At 36.8% G+C, this 25,004-nt stretch overlaps 1 protein-coding gene across 1 annotated transcript in view; it reads right to left on the bottom strand.

Annotated features, from left to right (window-relative positions):
• LOC122800048 (slit homolog 3 protein-like) overlaps window positions 1-25,004 on the bottom strand; it is a 2,083,326-nt gene that overhangs the window by 1,716,919 nt on the left and 341,403 nt on the right. The gene's annotated exons all lie outside the window — the stretch shown is intronic.

Here is a 25,004-nt window from a genome sequence, read left to right on the forward strand (position 1 = left end):
ACAGGTTCTTTTTCAGCAGAGGCCCAAAGAGAAAAGCTCCACAATTAACATCTAACAATATACAATGTACGATACAATACAGCTAAATCTTAATTACAGGATGCTAAACAAATACAATTACATTTACAATATATGTTCTTGTGAGACAGACAGATTACTACATAGGTATATATCATGCATGGTACATGCATTTATAATTCAGCGGATGAGTACCATAAATATTTAATAAAGAGTGGAAGATATGGGTAGGCAGGGCCAGCCTTTAGTCATCTGGTGCCCTAGGCAAAACGGGCCCACAGTGCCCCACTACACCACCCAGTGCCCCATCCTGGTCTACCTACACCACAGAAATTACTGGAAAAGTGCCCCTGCTACAATGACGCCCTAGGCAGCCACCTAATTGGCCTATGCCTAAGGCTGGCTATGTGGGTAGGATTAGTAAGACAGGAAAAGTGGGGAGAGTGGTATTAGATTTATAGTGAAGGAGGAGTGGATAGAGTTAGGGTAGCATTAAGTCTAGAGTCTGAAGAATGAAGAGACTGGAATGGTGCTAGCCTGGACAGTTGCAGTTGCAGACCCAAGTATTTAATAGGTATTTTTAAGAGAATTTTTAAAGTCTTATATAGAAGCAGCAGATGAGATGGTGGGGGCAGATTATTGCATTGTTTAGCTATTGCATGAGAGTATAGGGAGGTACCAGCAGCATTGCTGGGTTTGGTTACACTGAGAAGAAACTTATTATTGGAGTGCAGGTTCCTCAAACTAGTTTATGGTGTTAGTAAGTGCTGTAAGGCCAGGGTTTCTTTTGGGAGGTGAAGGATTTTTATGTGCTAGTAGGAGGATCGTAGAGTAGTAGGTGTGGAAATTCAAGCCAATTGGTTTGTTTAAGGGGGGTGCAGTGATGTGTTTTGTATGAGCTATTGGTAGCGAATTTGGCAATCTTATTATAGCAACAAGCTACTTTGTTTATATCGGAATTTCTAAGACTGGTGAAGATTGGGGAGGCATATAGGTGTGTGGAAATGGGATGACTAAGTGCTACAGTGGCTCTACTGGTGTCCGTTAGAAACTGTTTATTTCTGTAAAGTGTTCATAATTTTTTATGCACTTTTTTACTGTTTGTGAGATGTGGACATTGAATGTCACGTTGTGATCAATCTGTATGCCTAGAAGTTTGGTATGTGTGACAGGAGATATAACAGCATTGTTGGGGGAAATAATGTTGAAGGTGGTGTTAGCAGGTGCATGTCAAGTGGGCTGGAAAATAAGTAGTTTTGTTTTATTAGGATTTAGTATTAGTTGAGAGTTGGTAAGCCATCTCTCTATAGAGAGTAAGAAGACTTGAGTAAGCTGCTGTAATACCTGGAGGGAAGATGATGCACAGGTTAGGGTGGAGTCATCTGTGTACTGGATGACTGTTGAGTGCCATGTAGATGTGTGGAGGTTATTGGTGGATATACAGAATAGTAGAGGTCCAAGAATACAGCCTTTTGTGGGACCCCTAGGGACACAGGTAGAAGAAAAGACAGTTCCTGATGCCACTTAACTGCCTGCTTTCTCCCATTTAGGTAACTCTGAAACCATGCAACAGTGGACTGACTACGATTCAGTTCAGATAGAGCAGTAATGAGTTTTTTGTGATTCACCATATCGAACGCTTTGAAAAGATCTAGAAAGATGGCAGAAATGAATTTACCATTATTCCTGTGCTCATTAACTGTGTGAACAAAGGACATGGGAGCAGTGGTGGTGCTATGAAAAGGCCAAAATACATGTTGAGTGTTTGAGAGCAGATTATGAATATGAAGGTATTCCATAACTTGAGTGTGAATATACCTTTCAAGTAACTTGGACAAGGGAGACAGGACAGATATATGGTGGTAGTTTTTTTTAACTCCCTAGAGTTGCTAGCTTTATGTAATAAGCATTATTTGCGAATTTTTCCAGATGTTGAGAACTACTTTTTTAGAAATGGATCGACTGATGCGGATTGCTGCTGGGTATGCTATTACTTCAGCAGCAATTTTTAGAAATTCTGCTGGGAGTTGGTAGGCAGCTAGAGAGGTGGGTTTTAGTTTATTCAGTAGCTTTTTTATCATGCTGACAGGTTGCAGGGTGAAGCCATTTTGAATTATAGGAATATCTGGTTCAGCTTTGGAAGATGGAGGTATTTGGGAATTTGCGAGTTTTAAAATGGATTCAGTAAAGTATTGGTTGAATTGAGTAGTTATGGTTGCAAAGTTACCTGTGGTGTTGGGGGGGGGGGTTCCTGATTTATCCTGGCTGGAGGATGTTATTAATTGCAGACCACAATATTTTTAGCATTATTCTGATCTTTTGTTTGAATATCATGGTAGTAGTTAGTCTTGCCTGTCTATCATTTTCTTTGCTTTGTTTCTTAATTCTAGGTATCTATGCTTTGAGTTATGGGAACCTGTTTTATGCCATTTGGACTAAGCTTTGTATCTTGCAGGAAGCAAGGATCTAGTTTGTTTGCCCAGCCATGGAGCAATGTTTGACTTAATTCTGATGGTTCTATGTGGAGCATGGGATTTTAGAATGTTTAAGAAAGTGGTGTTAAAGTCATTAAAATCTTCTTCAAGACTTAGATGTTTGAGAGGTTTCCAGTCACAACCTTTTAATGCTGAGATGAAGCTAATGTTAAAGTTTTTGTATTGTTTTTATTTTGAATTTGATGGAAAGTGGGGGTTTTTACTGGAGATATGCGGTGTCTTAATGAGAATGTAGGTAGGTTGTCACTTGTCAGGGAGGCAACCTGAGTGTCTAATTTGGGCCAGGCTATTTGTCATTATCCAATCTAGGATTGACTGTCTGTTGGTTGATTTATCTGTATGGGTAGGAGATTCAATTAGTTGGGTAAATCCATGTAGGTTGATATGGCTAGTGGGATTGATTGAGTTACAGTTTTTCCAGTATATATTGAAGTCTCCTAGAATGATGGTTTCCTGGGAAAGTGAATTTGTTGCCCAGTGTTGTAGGTTTTCTAGAATGGGGATGTTATTACCGGGTGGGAAGTAGCAACCAATTATGTAGATTGTTTTTCTCTGGTTAATTGAGATGGTAGCAGATATGATTTCAGCGATATCAAAAACAGGAGTTTAAGTTTGTAATGTTGTAAGGTTTAGGTGATCTTTAAATATCATAGCTACCTCTCCTTCCTTTTTGGTAATTTGGTCACTAAGTAGAATATTGTAACCCAGTGGAACTAATACATTATTTGAGATGTCAGATTAACCAAGTTTCTGTTACTATCACTATATCTGGTGAATAGTGGGAATGGTTGGCATGAAGGTCTTGGACTTTAATATGTCTGATGTTTAAAATTAGAAGGTCTGTAGTTTCTATGGAGAGGTAGGGTAGGGTTTGGGTGTGAGTACCTGGCTTTGAAGGACCTGAGTTAGCGTGAATATCGCCACTCAGAGAAAACCTAGATGTTATGTCTGTGAGTGTTTTTACTAATTTAGTAAAATATTTGTCATAAAGCAGAGATATATTTGTGGAGTGATGAGAAGCTGGTATGTGTAATATTGTGAGGTGATGCATGAGAATATTAAAGATAGCTGGGTGGATGTGGGGTTTGGGGAGCAGAGTTTGTAGGTGGGTAAGACAGAGGTGGCATGGTGAGGCAGAGAGGTAGGTAGGGTGTTGCGATAGGAGGAGATGATTGTGAGTAGAGCCTGAGTAGCGATTATAATTATATGAAGTGGTAACATGATGTAAGTGCATTTCAAAATAGGTGTTCAGAGAAATTTGAGGATTTGTGTGTATGGGAATATATTTTTTATGGCTGAGAAATTTGTTAGTTGTGTTAGATGTATACATGGGGAATGTAATTTGTGTAGCTGACAGGTGGGATTGGGATTAAATTGGTTAATGGATTAAGTATTGTGATTGGTCTGTGAGAGTAGTAGGAGTTGTGTCTAGAGTATGAATTACAGGAAATGGGGGTGGGTGGGAATGGGGGTAGGGTAGGGGAGCACAGTGACCCCAAGCATAGCGAAGGTGAACAATGTGGGTTGCAACATCCTCCAAGGAGAAACCTCCAGAAAAAAATCAGCAACTGGATGACTTTTACATATCAATACCAATGGAGCAGATGTTTGTTAACTTTACAGTACAAGGATTTTGCCAATAGTTTTTTATAACTTCAGTACTCTTGGGTTACAAAATTAATTGTTTTTCCGTAGCCTTTTTTCTTTGCATGAATTAGAAATACAGTCTACTGTCTAATACCTAATCCCTGCTGTTCAACCATGCTTACTGAGGGTACATGCAGGAGGCAGTTACAAGAGATAGAGATGAATGATATGGAGGAGGGGGACACAATGTGGGTAGGGTCCATGCTTGGTGTGCTCACCATTACAAACTATTTTGCATTCAAATATTAGAGCAGTACTTGTTATATACAGAAAACATTTACGTTGAGTCTGGAAAGCAGATACATACAACTTTATGACAGGGAGTTTTACTTAGGGACCATTTACTGGTTAAGAATGTTCCCACTTCAGTTGAAAAGGCAGCCTTAGAGAAGGGTGCGACTATGTTGCAGAATGAATGGTGTGACTTTGTTGCAGAGTTATGTATCTAAACAAGACAGAAACAAATATGTTAAGCTGAAGGTGTGAAGGCTAGCAGAAACAGTATGCTTGCAGTCTATAAGCATTCAGCATGGAAGAGAAGACTTGGTAGTTTGGACAGCTTACACTGTACTTAGTATGCAACAGTGTTTCTAATTTAAAAACTTTATAAGAAGATGGAGGTAAGGGTGAAATACATAATGAAGCAACCACAAAACTGTACAGCTGGAATAGTAAAACATCAAATTTGAGAATAAATATTAGTGTAGTTTAAAAGTTGCAGATTTTCATATCCCGAAAAACCTCAAAAATATTATAAACGTTATAAAATAGAGGAACACAGTCACACACCAGCAGTAATTTCACAGTAGTATAACCACAAAGCTAACTATGTTAGAAACCTCAGAAACAATGCTCAGGACTGTGCAGAGCTAATAATAAAGGATACCATTTACTCAAACACAAAGGACATAATCAATTTATTAGTGGACAAATTTAGTTCAAAATTCACCTACCTTTCCCCTCCTAAATTCCTAAGTGACTTGCCTGCATTGACATACCCTCAGTTCTCTCAGGAACAAATCCTGGAAAGTGCTATCCAAGGTTATAACGTACAACTCTACCTGCTAATCAACCTGATACATGACTTTTCAGGCCCCATATGAAGGTTATTCAAAATCAGGCTCCAAATAGGCTTTGTGTTAAATGAATGGAGGACAGCAACTTTCAACCAATAGATCTAGGTTATTATAGACCCATACGTCTGGCCAGCCTCACTTGCAAAGCTATGGAAATGTTCATTATGGAATTAATAAATAAGGACATAGGTAACTTATAAACTCTCAATCCAAGCCAGTTTAAATTTGTCAAGGGTAGATTCTGCCTATTTAACTTGGTTACTGAAGCAGTGGATGAGGGCAACAATACATACCCTAAAACCTAGACCTTGCAAATGTATTCAATAGCATCCCATACTCAAGTATCACAGATAAACTCTCCTAGCCAAAAGTAAATAGCTATGCTATTCATTGCATAGCAAACTTGCTCAAATGAAATCCCAGGAAATTAGTGTGGATGGCTCTGCCTCCTCCAAATGATCTGTCACTAGCAGAGTTCATTCTTTGGGGCACATTTCTTTGGCATTTACATATCAGAGATCAAAGCAAATTTTAAGGTTACTGGCTTAACAAGTTTGCAGACGTCTGTAAACTTGCTGACATCATAAGCTCCCCAGAGGACATCCTCTTCCAATATAGCCATTCCTAAACAAATAGCTGTTGTCAAAATCATGGACTAAAACTAAATGACAATAAATGTATAATTGTATCTTTTCTCAAGCAAGACTTCCCTCATAAGGATTACACTGGCAACACATCCCTAAAAGCTGATCTTGTAGTCAAACATCTGGGAACCTATGCTGACAATGAACTACTCTTTGATCACCACATATCTACTACTGTAAGGAGATCATTTTAATTTGCACAGCTATAGCTAAAGAAATGGTGTCTAGTTCTAGGGATGTAATCATTTCACTGCACTTGGTTCTCATCAGGCCAGTAACTGAATATGATGTCCTATACAGTATGTACCTCTCCAAACACTAGTCACAAGTGGAGTGACAACAATGCCTTCTCACAAAAATAGGGAGCCTAACTCACACAAACTATTAAAACCATTTCAAAGCCTTATCCTTCTTCTAAGCATCATACATGCTACTAACATGCAACCTTTCATCATGTATACACCATCGACAGACCCTGTTCTTTCAGACCAATTACACATTCACAGGAACATTCTACTCAATGGATCCCAATCTCTTTTGCAAAATAAAAGGAACATGCCGGAGTGACAGCAGGCAGATAATACCTCATTTAAGTAACCGTCTTCCACTCGACATACAGTGAAGTACTTCTCCTAGTCTATTGAAATGTAATTTGGATGAAAAGATGGAAAACAACAATTTACTTCAGGTTTACCACTCATGCCCCTCAAGGATAGGGTCAACAAGTAAATGTCCCAAAATATCTTTCTTCTGCCCACCTCTGGTTATTTGTACACAAAATATAATGGCTAGAAACTACCATGAAAATGTAAGGGTAGGCTTTTCAAGTTCCTCACAGATTAATAACCAAGTAATTACCCATGTTGGACTACTAATGCACTATCTCTGATCATGAAGGCATGTTCCATTTTCATTCCTCATTTGGAAACTCTGTTTTTCAGGAAGGTAAATTTCCTGTAATCTCAAATACTTCCCAGACATTATTTCAATTCTAAGATCATGACGTTTTGGGGAAGACAGTAAAAGTGTATTTCTATAACTGAAATCCATATAAAATGTAGCTTCCATGCACCGGACGTCAAAACCTTAGAACAGTGTCAGGCTGTTAAGTCCATCACTAAGCGGTGCAGGGATGTGTCTTTCTTTGCAAAACTGTCAACGTGTATCTGGTCTTCTTAATGTAACAATTACATTCACAAAATATTACTTTTACAATAGGTCTCCAAGTTTCTCTGTTAAAGATGGTTGCAAAGCACTGTTTCTGAGTCACTGATAGGTATGTGACAATGTTTTACTGTAGGAATATCAACCACAGTACAGTCTGCTTTGAAGACTGAGCATGTATAGTACATCCTTTCCAAATGTACCTCACTTCTTCTAAAATTATATTGGCTATCTGACATAATTAGTGATGATTAAATGCCAATAAATAAGTTGTTCAGCAAGGCTAGTGACTGCAACATTAGTACTACATCACTCATCTTTAAGATGCAAGTTCATATGGCAGTGGTTCAGGATTTGCAACTGCAAATTTCTCTGAGGACTGTGTCATGGTGTCTGTTTTAAATTGAATGTAACTTTATCTAAATCAATTGTAGACCATAATAAGTAAACTGTCATTGGAATTTCTTATAGTCCAGGCATGAAATCTGATATTGCTGGCACTGAACGCAATCTAAAAATCCAGATAATTTTGCAAGAAACTTGACAAAGTAATGTGCAATATTTTCTGCTGATCTGCTGAGGAATGTAAAACTCTGCAGCACACTACTCACACATCATTTTTTCTTTCAATGTGTACATGGGCACACAACAAAAAAAGTTCAATAACTGCCAATGTAAAACAATAAAGATATGATTTGGTGATGTGAATACATTCTGTTACTTCATTTTTTTTTAATTTGCTTTCCATTACGGCCCCAATCTGGAGATATTCTTTCACAATGGGATGAAAGACGTTTTGATGAATACAGGCCACACTAGAGAACTGGGACTTCAGACACAACCCTGCCGAGGACTGAAATTACAACCACATCAGTTTTTCTAAAACAGCCTGCCTTGACCACAAATTCCCAAAGAAGCAGCACGGTGGCTCCAGAATGATAAACACAATTAGTGGTTGTCACTAGTGCATGGTATACGTGTCTGATGTAACTAAGTATTCTGTACACTGATGGCCCCCCCTTGGAGCCTGAAAACGTTTAGCTTAATTATTTATTGTCTTTCACTGAAACTAAATTGACTCTTTCCCGGCTAAATCATTATTATATGTAGAATAATGCCATGGCAACCTTAGGTACAACAGAACATAATTACTGAATCTAATTTAACAGCTCATTTAGAGGAATCGCAAAACAAATCACAAGATCTTTTCAGTAGGTTAACTTTCTTTTAATGAACGTTTTTCTTTTTCCTGATGACTACCATTTGAAGAAAACAAAAGCAAAGTCCCACACCACTTCTGAAACAGGTTTTGAAAGTTATCCTGAGAAGGGAACATTTATTTTTCATTTATTGTCAAATGGGAAGCTTCAAGAATAAGATATGTTCCTTTTAAGCACTTTCTTAATATACAGAAGATGAAAAAATGGCAAACTGCTGAATAAGTAAACAGTATTGTTAGCAATACTCATGAAGGATTATTTGATTCAGTAATACAGACTTTTCAAATTTGCTAGCAGCTAAATGGAAATGGATATACAATTTCTAAATACAATATAAAAATAATCCCATAAGTGTTGGTTCTGCAATTCATTGATTGTCATTCTTATGAATGGATTATTTAGGCATGTGTGCACTTGTGTGTGTGTGTGTGTGTGTGTGTGTGTGTGTGTGTGTGTGTGTGTGTGTGTGTGTGTGTGTGTGTGTGTCTCTGCATGTATGAGTGTGTGATGTAGGTGTCATGAATGCGTTTGTCTTTGAGTGTGGACATGCATGCTTTCATAATGCTTTACACTGGAGACAGAAATGTACTTTTCAGTTTGCAAGTAATGTTACATAGCTTCATAGATTGTTACTACACTAACGACTGGGGGAGGGGGGCTTTCTAAGCCTAGCCAACTTTTCCAGAAGAAATAATCTGGAAGGTATGGTATGGTATAGTGCAGTGTGGTGGGTATGGTATTGTATGGTTCTGTACAGTATGGCACAGTATGGTGTGGTATGGTAGGTATGGTATGGTATGGTGTGATATGGTATGGTACAGTATGGAATGATATGGCAAGAAATATAACTTGTGATTATGCAGCTTCATGATGTAAGAATAGGCTCAAGGCTCTGAAGGGGTACCCAGTACCTGCCATGATAATGTGTCAAACTGTGACAGATACAAATGTGTCCCACTGGCTTAATGTTAGGATTGGTGCTAGATCATAATTAGAAGACAAAGTGATGTAAAATATTCAGCAGGCTTGAGTTTAAGAAGGATGCTTGGTAATATTCAGACACTAAGGTGATCTGTGCCATTACTTAATGGGTCACAGGTATCACAGCCCAAGCTCTATATAGTCCAACCCTGAACAGGCACAGAAGAAGGTCTTCATACACTGATGATTGAGAGTGCTCAACCCTTTTTTTTCAGCTTGGTAAATGAGGTTATCATGCTTAATATGCATGTGACATATTTACATTTATACAGGAAGCATTTCTGTGGACAAGTTACATTCATCTGCATTTTTAAAAATAATACTGCCCCAAGTAGAAAAAAATGGGAAGTAACGCTACAGTGACTATGTAGGCAAGCCTGTGGGGATTTAGATCCTCTAGAAATGCAGTTGGGGCAATCAGTAGGCTGACAAGCAAACAAAAACAAAGTGGTTTGGAAAACTGTTGTGATTGCAGACAAGGTTATACAGTCACAAAGTGGGAGGCAATGAAATTTGAAAGAAAACTATAACAAAACTAAAGCACAAAGCATGCTTCAAAGGGCTGCATCTTTAGTGTTACATCCCTATAGTTATTCTTCTTTAAATAGTAAATATATAAAAGGACATCTACTAAAACGTTTAACTGCCTACATGATGCACCTAAAATACATAATCATATATGCATCTTAGATGATATCCTTTACCTCTGCAAATGTGCCACTTTTCCATGTGTTCTGATACTATATCTTTAATCTGGCTTCTACACAGAATGGGTCAGCTTTCTAAGCAAAATAAGAATTTTCAGAACTGACAGCCATGACTCTCTCAGACCTACATATTTTCACAATAGCACCAAAATAAAAACAAACAATGGAGCACCAAAGGTTCAGTGTGGTACATCAAAAGCCAAGTGATATAATATAAATCACATGAACCACCTGGCTGTAAAATATAAATCAAAATTTAATATAAGTCAGGCAAAGAAAAGGCAGATAAAATAAAAAGAATTAGCTTCAGCGAAGGCATGCCCATTTACACACGTCTTTCAAAAGCGGTTTGGTGGGCGTTCGAAAGACATGCGTAAATGGGCGTGCCGTCGCTGAAGGTTGAACGTCGAGCTGGCACCTTGACGTTCGTGAAAATCTACTGCCAATCATTAGCGGACCGGAGTTCCGCTGTGGCGACCCCAACCAGGAAAAGCCGAAAGACAACAACAACTGCTTTCAGGACTACGTCCCTTCATCAGATTGTACATTGTGAGTAAGCAATAGCCATTTAAAATAGCCATAACCATCAAAACCATCGTTGCAGTCTACACCCCTTCAAAACTGGTTTAAACAGGATCATCCCATTCAAACCAGGGTGTCTGTCAGCCTAAAATTCAATTATCAATTGAATCTCATATGACTCAGTAAAATTGATCAAATTACCCCATCTTGGGTTCTCTTTCACAATCTGTAGGACTGAAAAAGTCAAAGAATGTCCTTTGTTCTCTTTAACATGCTGAAATAAAGCATTATGTTTTGTTTGTAGCCTCAAAGCTGACAAATGTTGTAAAATCCTTTCCTTCACTTGGCGATTAGTTTTGCTGACATAAAAAAATATGCATGAATTACACTTCGCTAAATAAATCACATTATGTGTTTGACAATCAGCATATAACCTCGGAGAATAACATTTCTGATTGGATGTAGAATATATTGCTAGTTGATATCTAAGCACATGCTTTGCAATGTCTGCAGGGAAAAGTCCCAATCCTGTTGGAGCGAGAAGCTTCTTCTCTTTTCAAATTGTAATTAGTACAAAGCATACTTTTCAAATTTCTATTCCTTCTAAAGGTAGACTTTGCAGTATTGCCCAACGCATGTCTAATTGTTTCATCCATTAACAAGATATTTCAGTTATGCATGATGTCACATATACCCCCAATGTCACTGCTGTATTTCAAAAATATCCTCAATTTGTCATCCTTGGCTTGTCTAACATGAGTGGATCTATTAATAACTCTTTTATCAGAGAGCCATGGGGCAGCACTTGTTCTCCTGTTGATCTTATAGTTGGTAATGATCTGATTAACTTCATCAGATTGGTATTCCCTAGATACGAAGTGTGATAGAAGTTGTTCTGTCTCTTGTTGAAAAATCATATCATCAGTATATAATCTAGATATTCTCAATGTCTGTCCTTTAATGATGTTCTTAAAAATGAGTCTTGGATGCATGCTGTCATACATCGATAGACTATTCTTCCAACATTGCTTCCTATGAATAATATGATGAAGGGACATAGTCCTGAAAGCCTAATTCTTTTTATTTTATCTGCCTTTTCTTTGACTGACTTATATTCAATTGTGATTTGTATTTTACAGCCTGGTGGTTTGTGTGATTTATATTATATTTTCACAATGGCGGTTGCAGATAGCTACTGAGGTAGACAATAGCTTATTTGATCTGTCATTTAATGGCTAAGTACTGAAATGAGAATTTCTAAACTTATGCTTAAACTGTATTGATCATTCATTGCTTACATGATATTCATAAACTAAGCAGAGTATTATATAGTCAGAATTGTCAAGGAGCTATGGTATCTAATGTGGCTCATAAAATTCCAAATTTTTAGTTCAGTACTCTGAAACTGAAAATAGTGGAATGCAGAATTAAGTGGGTGATCTTATAATGCTGGCCTATTTTTTCAGATGATCTTTACAACAGCAGCAATTGTTTTTCCTTTCCTAGTCCTAGGTAGTGTAATAATAAGAGTTACAGATAAAGAAAACTTAAAATTTGAGTAGCTATTAGTTTCACTTTTTATAGAAAGTATTACACCATTTAGTGATCCTATCTCACAGCATTTGGTTTTCTACTTGGTTTTCACCTGAGCCGCCTTCTCTGCATGTCCTAGTTGTATCTGTGTGTACTTGCACTGAGTGTTTGTTTCCTGATACTTCCCTAAGACATAGTATAGGTGAACTGGTAATCCTCTAAACTAGGTGTGTGTGTGTGTGTGTGTGTGTGTGTGTGTGTGTGTGTGTGTGTGTGTGTGTGTGTGTGTGTGTGTGTGTGTGTGCGCGCGCATCCCAGGGCAGACTTGCATCTGAGCTAGAATTAGTATGTGTGTTTTTTTTTCCCACTGAGTGCTGGGACAAACTTGTGATCCTGAAATGGATTAAGTAGGCAGTCAGAGGAAGAACAATTTATTACAGGTTCCTATTAGAAGAACAAAAGTCCAAAATATCGAACGGCTGTATATACGAAAATGCCATTCATCTACGTGTTTTTTGTGAGATTGCAGTAGGGTGAAGATCAGGAAATTTGCCCTTTTCCTCACTGTAGTGTGATTTTGGAGTTGGTATATATAATTAGTGGGGGGTGTGGGGGTGCAGCCCCCCACAATAAAGGGTTAGAAGCATTTTCACTGTTTACAGCGTTCGATTATATGAACTTTCATTCATATAATATAGACCCTTTATTACTACATTATTTTATTCTGTTTAGCAGAATATATAATGTTTTCATTTCAAAACTATAAGATTTAACAGAAAACAGCCTCAAGCCATTAATTCTGCAAACAGTAAATGCTAGAGATGTTACCTCACTAAGAATATATTTCTGAAGTATTCGTTGATGACTAAACACAGCCCATAAAGTAGAAAGTACTTACAAAATCAAAGGAGAAAGCTACAGCTTAGTCCCCCCCATCTCACACTCTGCATGCTGTGTACCTCGCCATCCAGTATATCCCAGCATGCACTGGGCTAGCCCATTCTCCTCCTTTCAATATGCACAACCTCGCATTAGCCCCTCATTCCTACCCTCTCCCTGTAGCTCTTACAGTGCCAGGGTCTCTTGCTGACTCCAGATCATCTGTGTTACAGGGTCTTATCATTCTTTGTCTTGACGTTATCCCAATTGAAGTATGATGAAATATAATTAGGGACAGCTGCTTACGGACATATTTGTAAATTACTCTTCTCCTCTCCAGATATGGGTTTCAATTTAATTAAAATTTAAAAGTCACTATTCAACTTTAGAAATCTGTGTTATTTTCCTTCATCTACACTGAATTTAATACTTGAATTTTCTAAACTCCCTCTGCTTACTCATACATCTGTTATTCAGGATGACTTTAAACACTGCTGAGCTGTTTATCTTTGTCGGTTTAAAGTTTGCTTTGACAATGCACAGTCTGATGGCCTTTATTTGTAACTTGCCTCCTGTCACTGGGCTTCTCTCAGCTAAGCAAACTATTCTAACAGGCAACATCAAACACGTGTGATATTAACACTGAGACTACAACTAACTTTCTGTACTGCTAGATGTCCAGATGCAGACAATGCAGTTTGTAAATAATATTAATAAGCACATAAAATAATTACTTAACTGCTTTTTGCAATTAAGAATATGCATAGAATTTGCATGTTTATCTGGGGCCTTTCTTACCTGGTCTTCCTGCCAAAGGCCTCTGATGTCTGCATATCCAGTAAATAAATATTTGCATCACTACAGCTTTTTAATTTAATTCTAGCACATTTGTTATGTTAGGCTTCCCTTTGTTTATTCAGATGTGCACATCTTGTTTTTAATTTATTAAAGCTTGTTGCACAGTTGTGTTATTTGTTCATGTTTGTCTGTTCACTTCAGACTGCCACAGTATACATTAGTTCCATGCAGCTATATTATTCTTTCTCTATAAAACAACTTTAAAATGGATTTGTGCTTTCTATGTAGTTTCATGATCTTATTTGCTGTTTTTATAAGTTGCAGCCATCTTCATAGTAAAAATAACACAGTGAGAAATTTCATTATGAAGGGTGGCCTTGCCCATATAAAAAAATGTTTGAATTAGTATTGACAAAAAGGATTATTCCTTTTAGTACTGTAGGTGTGCAGCCAAAGTTTTTCATTTGGTGCACACAGCCTTACAGTGTTGACCCTATCTCATATTCACAATATACACCTCTCCAAATGCTGCACACCTTAGACACTGAATGAACGATAGATCTTTTTCAGCTGTTGTCTGCACAGCAATTACAAAGTTTTATTTTCTAATTAATGGGCTTGGCAGTAAGCAAGTTTTCTACTGATCTTTGTTATAGGCATTTGTTTAGACAGTTAAAGATATCATTTGGCCTTTGTATGCCAAACTTTTTTGTGAATTGCTCATAAAAAATACACTCACTTGAGTACACTGAGTATGCCTAGCTATACACAATTGGTGGGAATGATGTCTTACGTAAGCAAGGAAAGCATTTTATGCTGTTGTTTACATAGCTAGGCTATGGGGAGCAGAGAATCAAGGAGACACAGTTATTTTATGCACCGCCAGCTTTTTGAGTCAGTCCCTTTATTTAATGCAGTATTTGAATATACTTCTTTCATGCAATTAACTGACCCAGGACTTTTGCATTGTAATGTCATGTCAGTCATTAAAAATGATAATCCTTGTAATGTGACAGGGGTTTCCAGCTAACTGTATGTATCCTGTAAAGCTCCCTGTATGTATGCACCTCTTCCTTTTTTTCATTTTGTTTGCCTAACTAGCTTATTTGCATCAGAACACTTAACACTTAACATACCCTTCAGGGCTTCCTCTCCAAAGTCAATGAATACTTTGGAAAATACTGTTTGTCTCATGCTTTTAGGAAATAACAGAACCCCCCCCCCCCATGGTGTTGACAAATAATCTGTTGAATTAGAACAAAATTGTTTTCAAAAGGCAATAAACTCAGTGTATCTGGAATCTCCCCTACTAATTCCCATATTTTTATCTGGGACAAGAACTTTGATTGCAATTAAAGACACTTAGTATATTTACAGTTAGGAAGTTATGCAGGAAAGGATCAGCAACATCTAACGGCTGAATCCAGAATCTCATAAAACTTGTAGTATATTACCCCCTCAAAAATCCATAATATCAAACACACAAACAGCTTCAAAAAAGGACTGAAAAACTTCCTTGCAAACACTAGCTCCTGCCTATGCGCAGAGCCAACCTAATCACCCCCCCTTCACGTTTCCCTAAAGCTTATATCTCAGAACTTTACAGATGGAATAAACTCTAGAAGGCCAACGAAAAGCTATCAGTAGCATTATTGTACATAGATTCTATGTAAATAACAACCGCTTTTGTGCCATGTTGCCTGTTATGCTTCTTTTCTGTAATACAATGTAATGCTTTTGCTTTCGACTTACATAGGTATTTCAGCTTCTGTAAATTACTTCGTCTGTCTCTGTTCTTTATAACTACCAATTTATCTTATATTAACTTTTTATGCAATTGTTGATCTAATTTGTACAGTTTTGAATTTATGTTATTGTTAAAGTTAATTTGTAGATTTTTGAATTTATGTAACTTTTGGCATATTTGAAACTTTTTTCCTCGGGTCACCAATGAAAATGGGCTTTTTTTAGGTAAGCTGGACTAACCCGGTTAACAAATGACAAATAAATAAATTGTTGGACCAGCTTTCTCACCATTATACTCAACAGAAGTAATAGAGTGGGAAAAGTTCCAGTTCTCTGGAAGGAAGGAAGGAAGGAACTACATAGCCTTTTTTAAGTGGGGGGTATATCAAATGAGCCAAAAATCTTCCAGACGTTTGATATACTGAGCACTGTAGCCATAATTCCTGAAAGAATACTATATCAACTCTACTGGCATAGTAGATCATAATATCCTTAAGTTTTCAGCAAAGGCATCACAGTTAATATAGCATTTCTGACTAGAATATAATTCATTGAAGAAGAATTTAATAAAGAGAGAGTCGTAAGAGGATATTTTTAGACTCATCTAAGGCATTTGACAGCATTAAGCAAGCATGTCTAACAGATGTGCAATCCAACCCTTGTATAAATTGCAACACATGCTGGAAACACAGCTAACTCTACATACATTAAGGCCATAGTTTCAATGTAGCTAGAAGCCGCCACAGAGTTTAGAAGAGAAAAGCAAGTCTCACAGGTCTCTCCTGAGCACTCTGCCTGTGCTAGCACATACAGGGATATTGCTCTGACTACAGCTCAGGTGATCAGAGTTCAAATATTAGGTCTGCTGAGTAATGGCTCGAGCAAGGTGGGTGGGCATACTCATCCTAAGGGGGTGTCCATTTACAGAATATACTGTGCATTCACCTCCATCTGAAGACAAGGGAGACAACGGAGCATTGTGCCCTCTGGTTGTCTGGGGGTATCCTGCAGATGTCAAGCCTCTTGCACAACACACCAACATGCCAATTCTCCCATACTCAAAATGCCCCAAAGCAACTATTACAGTCTGTGAGAGAATTCATTGTGCTAAAAATAAAATGCTTAAGACTAATCTGTGACACTATTTTCTCTGTTTAAAATCAAACTAATATGACAGTAGAAAAAAATACAATCAAGTACTTGAGGAAGTCTCTATAACAAGGTCCCAGTAATGGATTAACTTACGCGCACCTCAAAAGCTAAGCAAGTTTCTTCACCCATCTACTCTTGACATTTCTATGGCTAATTTACAAAGTACTTTCATAAATTAACTTATGCCAGACCTCAAAAGCTAAGAAGGTTTCTTTTCCTCGCTACTCCAGACTATTCTATGGCTAAATTTTTCATGCTATTTGACTGTCCTGTCTTCTTGAAGCTAGAAGAAATATACCAGAAGTCTGCAAATGTCATACTTGGCTTTGGAACTAGGCTTACCTCACAACCACTGAGCAGTGAAAATTTAGCTCCGCCTTTTAAAAATAAGAACAGGAGGTCAGAAAGAGGACCACTTTCTTATTTCTCAGAATAGAAGGTCTTCACATAATAGATCACACAGTTGTAATAAGAAATCTGTATAGCTTTTGTTTAATTATGTAAAATGTAATAATGTACGCTGCCTTAAAAAGCCTTATAAATGTCTTAACTTTATGAAGAAAATCTAGGAGGAAAAATACAAAATCTGACAGAAAAATAACATAACACTGCTCCTCAGTCACAGCATGTGAGAGGAATGCACCCAGTGCACAAAACTGTGGTCTCCTATTATCCCTCAGGCAACCATCCTTTAGACATCAACATGATTTCTATTTATTAAATACTAACATATAGTTTAACCATCCCAATATTCCATCCCAGCATGTCACATAACGATACTCCACTCCTGAATCTCAGGTTAATGGATAACCTTCTCAGTACAACAAAGGGAACCTGAAATATTTATAGAGATGCCTTGATTAGGAATTTCTGGGCACCATTTGGAGCAGACAGACTTCATGTATAAAGAACAGTAGCAGTATTACATGGTCACTGCTTACAGTATCTCAAACAATATATATATATATATATATATATATATATATATATATATATATATATATATATATATATGTGTGTATGTATATAGTTGTTGTTGTTTGTCTTTTGACTTTTTCCCGGTAAGGGTCGCCACAGCGGAACTCCAGTCCGCTAATGATTGGCAGTAGATTTTTACAAAACGCCAAGGTGCCAGCTCGACACCCAACCTTCAATGAAGGCATGCCCATTTATGCATGCATGTCTTTCGAACGCTACCCAACCGCAGGGAGGACATGCAGACTCCACACAGAAGGCACTCCCAAGCCAAGCTGAGAATCAAACGGGAGAACTTCTTGCTGTGAGGTAACAACACTACCACCATTTGCAAACAGAAGAATTAGTCATTACTTATATTCATAGATTCATAGGTAGACAAAAGAAAATCAGTCTTCAGATGATTTTCAGCCTAAACAGAAACTTACCACTTCAAGAACAAAGTCAAGTATAAACCAAAGAATAATTTGTTTGAATTAGCCTTTGGTTTGTTGACATCTATTAATTAGATTTTATTTATTGAACACTATCATGTCTTGGAACGTAGTGTATTACAACACAATCATATTGCGTATTTGGTCAATATTTCTTTATTGTGATGAAAAACGTTTTATGTATTTATTTGCATTATTTTATATCGTAAGTAATGTTTTTACTGTTTGTACTTTGTTATGATTTAGAAATGTGTAAACTGCCTGGGTACAAATACCTAAATAAAAATTAAACTGAATCATTATCTCCTACCTCATGGAGAGATGCACAAGACAGATCCAAGGAGAACTTGGAAAAGATCCTAGCAGAACTTGGAAAATGCCCAGTCAAATATCTCTCGAATGCACAAGGGTAGTGCTTTACTTAATGTGCAGAGGTAGATTAGTAAAGTTCCAAGTGGATGCCCTCTTTGCAGCGGCCTCATTTAGAAAGGTCTGCCCTATAGTGTCCTCTCTGAAACAGCAATTCAAACAGCAGTTTTAAGGAATTAGATACCACCAATTCAGGTACACTTCTAAGCACTTTGGTGAGTATAACAATCTGTAGTGATTGTCCTCTTTTCTGTGTTTATGCATCAAGGTTAAGAGCAGCCTGTTTTCGTAGACGGAATAAGAGAGAATGGTAAGAATTTTATATGTGAAATTACAGAGTAATTGAACCAGAAGGAAAAATTAAGTAATCATTGTTTGAGTGTGCTCTCAGGATAGTCAGACTACACTACGGAAAGCAGAGGCAATATTTAACATTTTAAAAAAGATGGCAGAATGGAATGGTGTCTCTCTGTCTCTCTCACACACACACACACACACACACACACAAACGCACACACACATATTCTCTCTCTCTGTATACATATATATATATATATATATATATATATATATATATACATATACATATATATATGTTTGTGTGCACAAACGTACATGCACACATATGTACACACACACACACACACACACATATTCTCTCTCTCTGTATACATATATATATATATGTGTGTGTGTGCACAAACGTACATTCACACATATGTACACACACACACACACATATATATATATATATATATATATATATATATATATATATATATATATATGTATATATATGTATTTCCAGTCTCTGAAGATTTGCAGCTCATATCCAAGCAATGATACCTTAGAGCACAGATAGGATACTTCATTCATATGTGATATGCAGTTCTGCTTATTTTTTTCTTCATCCCACATCAGTAATATGCATAGTAAATACCATAACTATGATGTTAAGCAAATTAAACTGAAATTATTTTATCTGTTTTTTTACTCTAATTGATATATAATAATGTATGCAGAGGCTACATCAGATTTTCTATCCCATGAGAAAAAATCATGTTTGAAAAAAATTCTTACTCTTTTAATTTACAAAATTTGCTTTAATTTTGTCATTCTGAATGCAGTCACTTTCTGTAATGTGCATGTATCTGATTTATTAGTTCTGAAATGTGTAAATTGCTTGTCAAACTGCAATGTGTTTCTTGATTCCAGATACCCAAGGTTTTACAGGATGCGGGGTATCATATTTCCAAACCAGCACTGTTTTGTTAACTGTTATCAGTTCCTGAATGCTTCTGTGTTAAGGGTCAATATAATTATGCTGTTTAGGTGATTAATTAGGTAAAATATGGGAGACTATTCTAGGAAGGAGGCAGTTAACAGAAAATGGATTATGCCCAATATACTAATTAGAGGAGTGGTATTACTTGGCCCACCAATCAAATCACAATATACTGCATAAATATCACTCACTTGAATTCAGCTCACAGACAAATGTAATAATTTGTGTTTCCCTTTCATCTGGATTCATTAATGACTATCAGTTCATTCTGCAAGTTTTGTAAACAGCAGCTGAGTTTCAATGTGATACTATATACTCATCTGAAATAATGCAGTATAACTTTATAGTAAAAATGATCAATAAAAAGCAGATCCAGTCATCAAATGACCATGGAATTAAAGAACAAGTCTGATAAATGTAGCTGTACTATCATACTCAGGAACTGTTTATACAAAATAGTTAACAAATAACCTTTTCAAATGACTGTGGGTCACTATGCCTTTAAATAGACAACTCACACTAGTAATTGTTTCCCTTTGCTAAAACACATACTTTTACAGCTTGTAGAAAACTTTAACAGGTAAATAAAAAGGCGGCTTTGAAGAGTTTTTAACCTCCTCTATCTCAGATTCATTCATTCTTCCCTAACTGCTTTATCTTGTTCGGCATCACAAGGGAACGAAAGCTTATCCCAGCAAACAGACGATGCAGGTCAGAGATGCAGTCCTGCACAAAGTGCCAGTCTATCATAACCGTGTCTCAGATAACATATGGATATTCAGCCTTGGTGTACATGCTCACAGTGTGTTGTACAACCAAATGATTTAGCACTCAACATGATGGGAACACGAAGAATTCACAGTGATAGTTAAGTAACTTGACACTTACCAAGTTATAACAAAACACATTTCTTTGACCAGTTATCTGCTAGAAAATATTGTAAACCACAAGACTATGTAGTAAAAACAAAGGGCCCTAAACACAAATAACAACAATCAGAAAACCTGAACAGGAGTTGTCTGAATGAAGTAATGAAAACAAAATATTGAGAACCTTTTTCTCCTTATTTAAGAATTCTGCCGTTGGCCCAGATTAAACATGCTGTAACAACAAGCACAAATGAATGCACCACTATGAAGAAATCAATATTCACATCCAGATCTTTGCCAATATAAATCACCATTTTATCTTTAGTTTTCTTACATTCTACAGTCACATCATTTTGCCTTTGTCACAAGTGTCATAACCAGGAACTAAATACAAAGGATAAAATAGACTGCAACAACAGCAGTAAAACAACTTTTGTTAACACAAAGCAAATATGAATGATTCAGGGAAACCAGGTTCAGTAAAAACTTCTCTTCAAATATAATGAAGTATGTTTTGCAGAAAATTTCCTTGTACTGTTAGACAAAAAAAAAAAATGCGGGTCTATATTATATTCTCGTAAGCCGACAATGTCGAATCTGACATTGTCGACAGAAGAATATCGAACGCTCAGAATCTCGAGCGTGTAAATGGAAATCTCCGTAAGGGGAGATTTCCATTTACTGCAATGTAGTGCGATCTCAGAGTTGGTATATTTAAGTAGTGGGGGGTGGGGGATGAAGGGGGGCTTGCCCTCCTGCTTAAACCCGTTAGGGTACTTTTTTCTTTTCTTTTTTACTGTCTTTTTATAAGGTCGATGTTTGAAGACATCGACCATATGTTGTTCAATGTTTTCAAACGTCGCTCTTATAATATAGACCCCATTATGCATTATGCTTACAGGTGGATAATTATAAGAGCGTTACAGTCATCTCAGTCTACTGCTTACAGAAAGTGAAAGTCTTGAGGTTGGCAGCATGTAAAGTGTTGGGTTCAAGAAACTATGAATCAAACGACCAGACATCCAAACTAAGATGTATAGTTTTCTAAATGAATAAAAAAGCCAAACAAATGAATAACCCTAACTTCCACATGTGGACATACATACACATATGGGTTTAATCCTCTCTAGATCATTCAATCAATTTCAGTCTCTTTCTTTTCTATCTCTGCTTCATTTTCAATTCCTACATAGAGCTATTAATAACTACTTACAGTATGAGCAGGATGATTATGTATGCAAATGTATTCTCCGTAGATATGTCCAACTACTGCATTTATTTACTGAATCTATCCCTTTTGGTCTCAAACCCTGCACTGCTCATCTTCAAGTATTTCTACTTTACTATGAAGATATCTTGGAAATGCTTTATAATGGTACTTTACATTATCATGTTAGGAAAAATAGTGAAAAAGAGACAACAACAGAAAATGCTCTTAAAAGAATTTGTTGGATCACTATTGAAATGTCAGCACTCGAAATACTGAGTGCCAATCAGCTAGATAAAAAAAAGACTGGAACCCAGGAAAATCGTGAATATTGAAGGCCGCTCTTCTCCTTTAAACTTCTTTTTTGCAGGGAGCCAACCCCCCTTCCCAATGTGTGAGGGGGCAAGTCTTCCACCCACCCCAAATTTATACATACCAATTCCAAGAATGCCATAGCTCAGAAAATAAAGGTTATGTTCTGAGAAATATCCATCTTGGTCACCATCACACCTATCGCCCTGCCTCTGCAAGGTCGATGCTGTAGGTGGCCAGGATGAAATGGGAAAAAGTTAACTCTTTTTCCCTCTGCTTGGGTTTAAACTATTACCCTTCAGAGGTAGGCGCCATCCAACTTCAAATTACAATTAAATTCTAAAAACAAAATATTTCATGTGGCGCAGCTTTGAAGGGTGCCTTACCTCAATACTCAAAATAGTCTGGATAGTTCTCCAGGCTAATGCAGACCATTTGTTACCACTTGAAGGAAAACACTCATGGAATGGTAGTTAGGTAAAAATTCTAACTATTTACTTTACTAAAACAAACCTTTTATATATACACAGAGGTCACATATTACTTGAGTGGAAAGTAAGCAAGCAAAATAACAAATGTAAAACAGAAAGCTAAGTCTGTTGGAATACAAAGCTTGATTTAAGTGGTGTCAGTTAATGTCTTTTTGTGTGCCTTTTTATAAAAGTGAGTGTTTTTTAGATAATTTTAAGAGCATTTATAAGTACAAAAGCTTGGAAGTATGCTGGTTTCAGTTAACAGTGACAGCCTGTAAAACTTCTAAAAAATAATTTAATTTGTTACTTGAAAGCTACCCTTCACATGCACCCCCCCCCAAAAAAAAAGAACGAAAAAAATCAGGCGACATCCTGCATGTATAAAATTTCAGAATGAAAATTAAATATCTTACATAAATAACAATGACATATGTACAGACATTACATCATTTTATATTCCTCTGAGCCTTGCTTTCAACTCAGAAACAGCTTATCAGCTACTCAGCAGTCAAAACCTTTCGAACTCTTTGCCCTTGAAGCAAAATACAGCATCTTCCATTCACAAGTATATGGCATACTTTATTCTCACCAGCTTTCATTTTAACACCACTTCAAAGCATACTAAACACTGAATGAAATGATGCTGTTAAGCAAGGCAAGTCATTATATAAAGATGTGCACAGGCAACAACAATTTCTAATCTATTACATTTCTCAGATTTTTACATCATTTTTATTTCAGCACTATTAAAATTTCATATAATTTTACATTAATATTTTTTTTAACATTCACTTATAATTTTTTAATTTTCTTTCAGCTGAGGCCATTAAGTATCCGTATATTTTTTTTGGATTGTTAGATTTAACTTACAGGCAGTGGTGGTATGAATATCCAATGCTGAAAATCCATTAAAGGGAGAAAAGAGGAAAATGAGAGTTACACTAGTAAACACTTGGTGTGTTGATCATATTTGTGTATGCATGGGGTGGAATTCCTGGTCTAAAACTCGTAGTTCTGTTGTGCATGGTAATACAATTATGAATACCTAAGAAATGCAAAATTCTCAGTTAGTGGAATCTTCCATTGCTGTGTTTGAAATTGTAAATGCTCAAATAGTCAAAGTCCTATATGTGTGCATACACACACACACACACACACACACACACACACACACACACACACACACACGCACACACACACACACACACACACACACACACACACACACACACACACACACACACACACACACACACACACACACACACACATGCACACACACACACACATGCACACACACATGCACACACACATGCACACACACACACACACACACACACACACACACACACACACACACACACACACACACACACACACACACACACACACACACACACACACACAGATATTTGTATGCAACACCTGTGCATAAAATAGCAACATAAAAACTTCATCCCATTAAAACTACAAAAAGTAATTTTACAGAGGGCTTGGGGCTATACCCACTTGTTCCCACCAGTGTGAGAATTACATCTCCCCACTGTACATCTACTAACTGATGTACTAATCTTGGGTTCAGATTAATTTGCAAAAATGGGAATAATTGATTGGCGGGAAAAAATAAAAATTACTCCCATTACGCTGAGACAGAGCAAGCTCATTATAACTGGTAAACAGCAGTGTGGGTACACACCTCCCTAAATTAAATGGAGATTTTTTTTCTTCTTTATGTTTTTTGTGGTAAGATAACTTTCATATGTTCATAGGCAACTACTAGACTAGCTGCCCTGTTAGGCCATTTTAAACCTAGCTAGTTTCCTAATTCTCTTTTTGTGCTCAAAATAACCTAACCCATTTGGTCACAGATTGACCTTACCCATCCCATGGTCGATAGGTGTATATTAACCTTGAAGAGAATAAATGGGATTATACCATAGATAATTCTGTGGAATTTCTACAAATCATAAGTCTAAAAGTGACAATTAAAGTCAACATAAATAGGAACTGAATTATTTAAATACAAGTACAGCACTGTGAGACAAAGCCTTCTAATTTGTATAACCTGATAGACCTGTATAAGTTAGAGGGACTTTGGTGTCTTTACAGATTTCTATAATCTGACTTAGTCACTGTGTATGACACCTGACAGCAATATAGTAACAACATGCTGCAAACTTCTAACCCTCTGTTTCCTTTTTTACCTTCAAGTATTTAAGAGAATGCTAAGCTGCTATGGTTTTAAAAGTTTTACAGATGATAGGTTAATATTCTGCTTTTATTAACATTAGCAGCTTTGGAATCAACTGTTGTTATCCACACCAGAATCCTAAATACACTGAGAACCATAATTTTACATTAATAATATGCATACTCTGTACTAGCACTAATGAACTGTTAGCTATTACTTTCCATTTCTCCATAGTTTTCAAATCTTTTTCAGTATTTACAAAGCTGCCACATTTAGCTATTTGTGTCCTATAATATGAACACATTCA

Source organism: Protopterus annectens, chromosome 4.part0, assembly GCF_019279795.1.
Source record: "Protopterus annectens isolate FY-2018-M chromosome 4.part0, PAN1.0, whole genome shotgun sequence".
Taxonomy (NCBI): Eukaryota; Metazoa; Chordata; order Ceratodontiformes; family Protopteridae; genus Protopterus; species Protopterus annectens.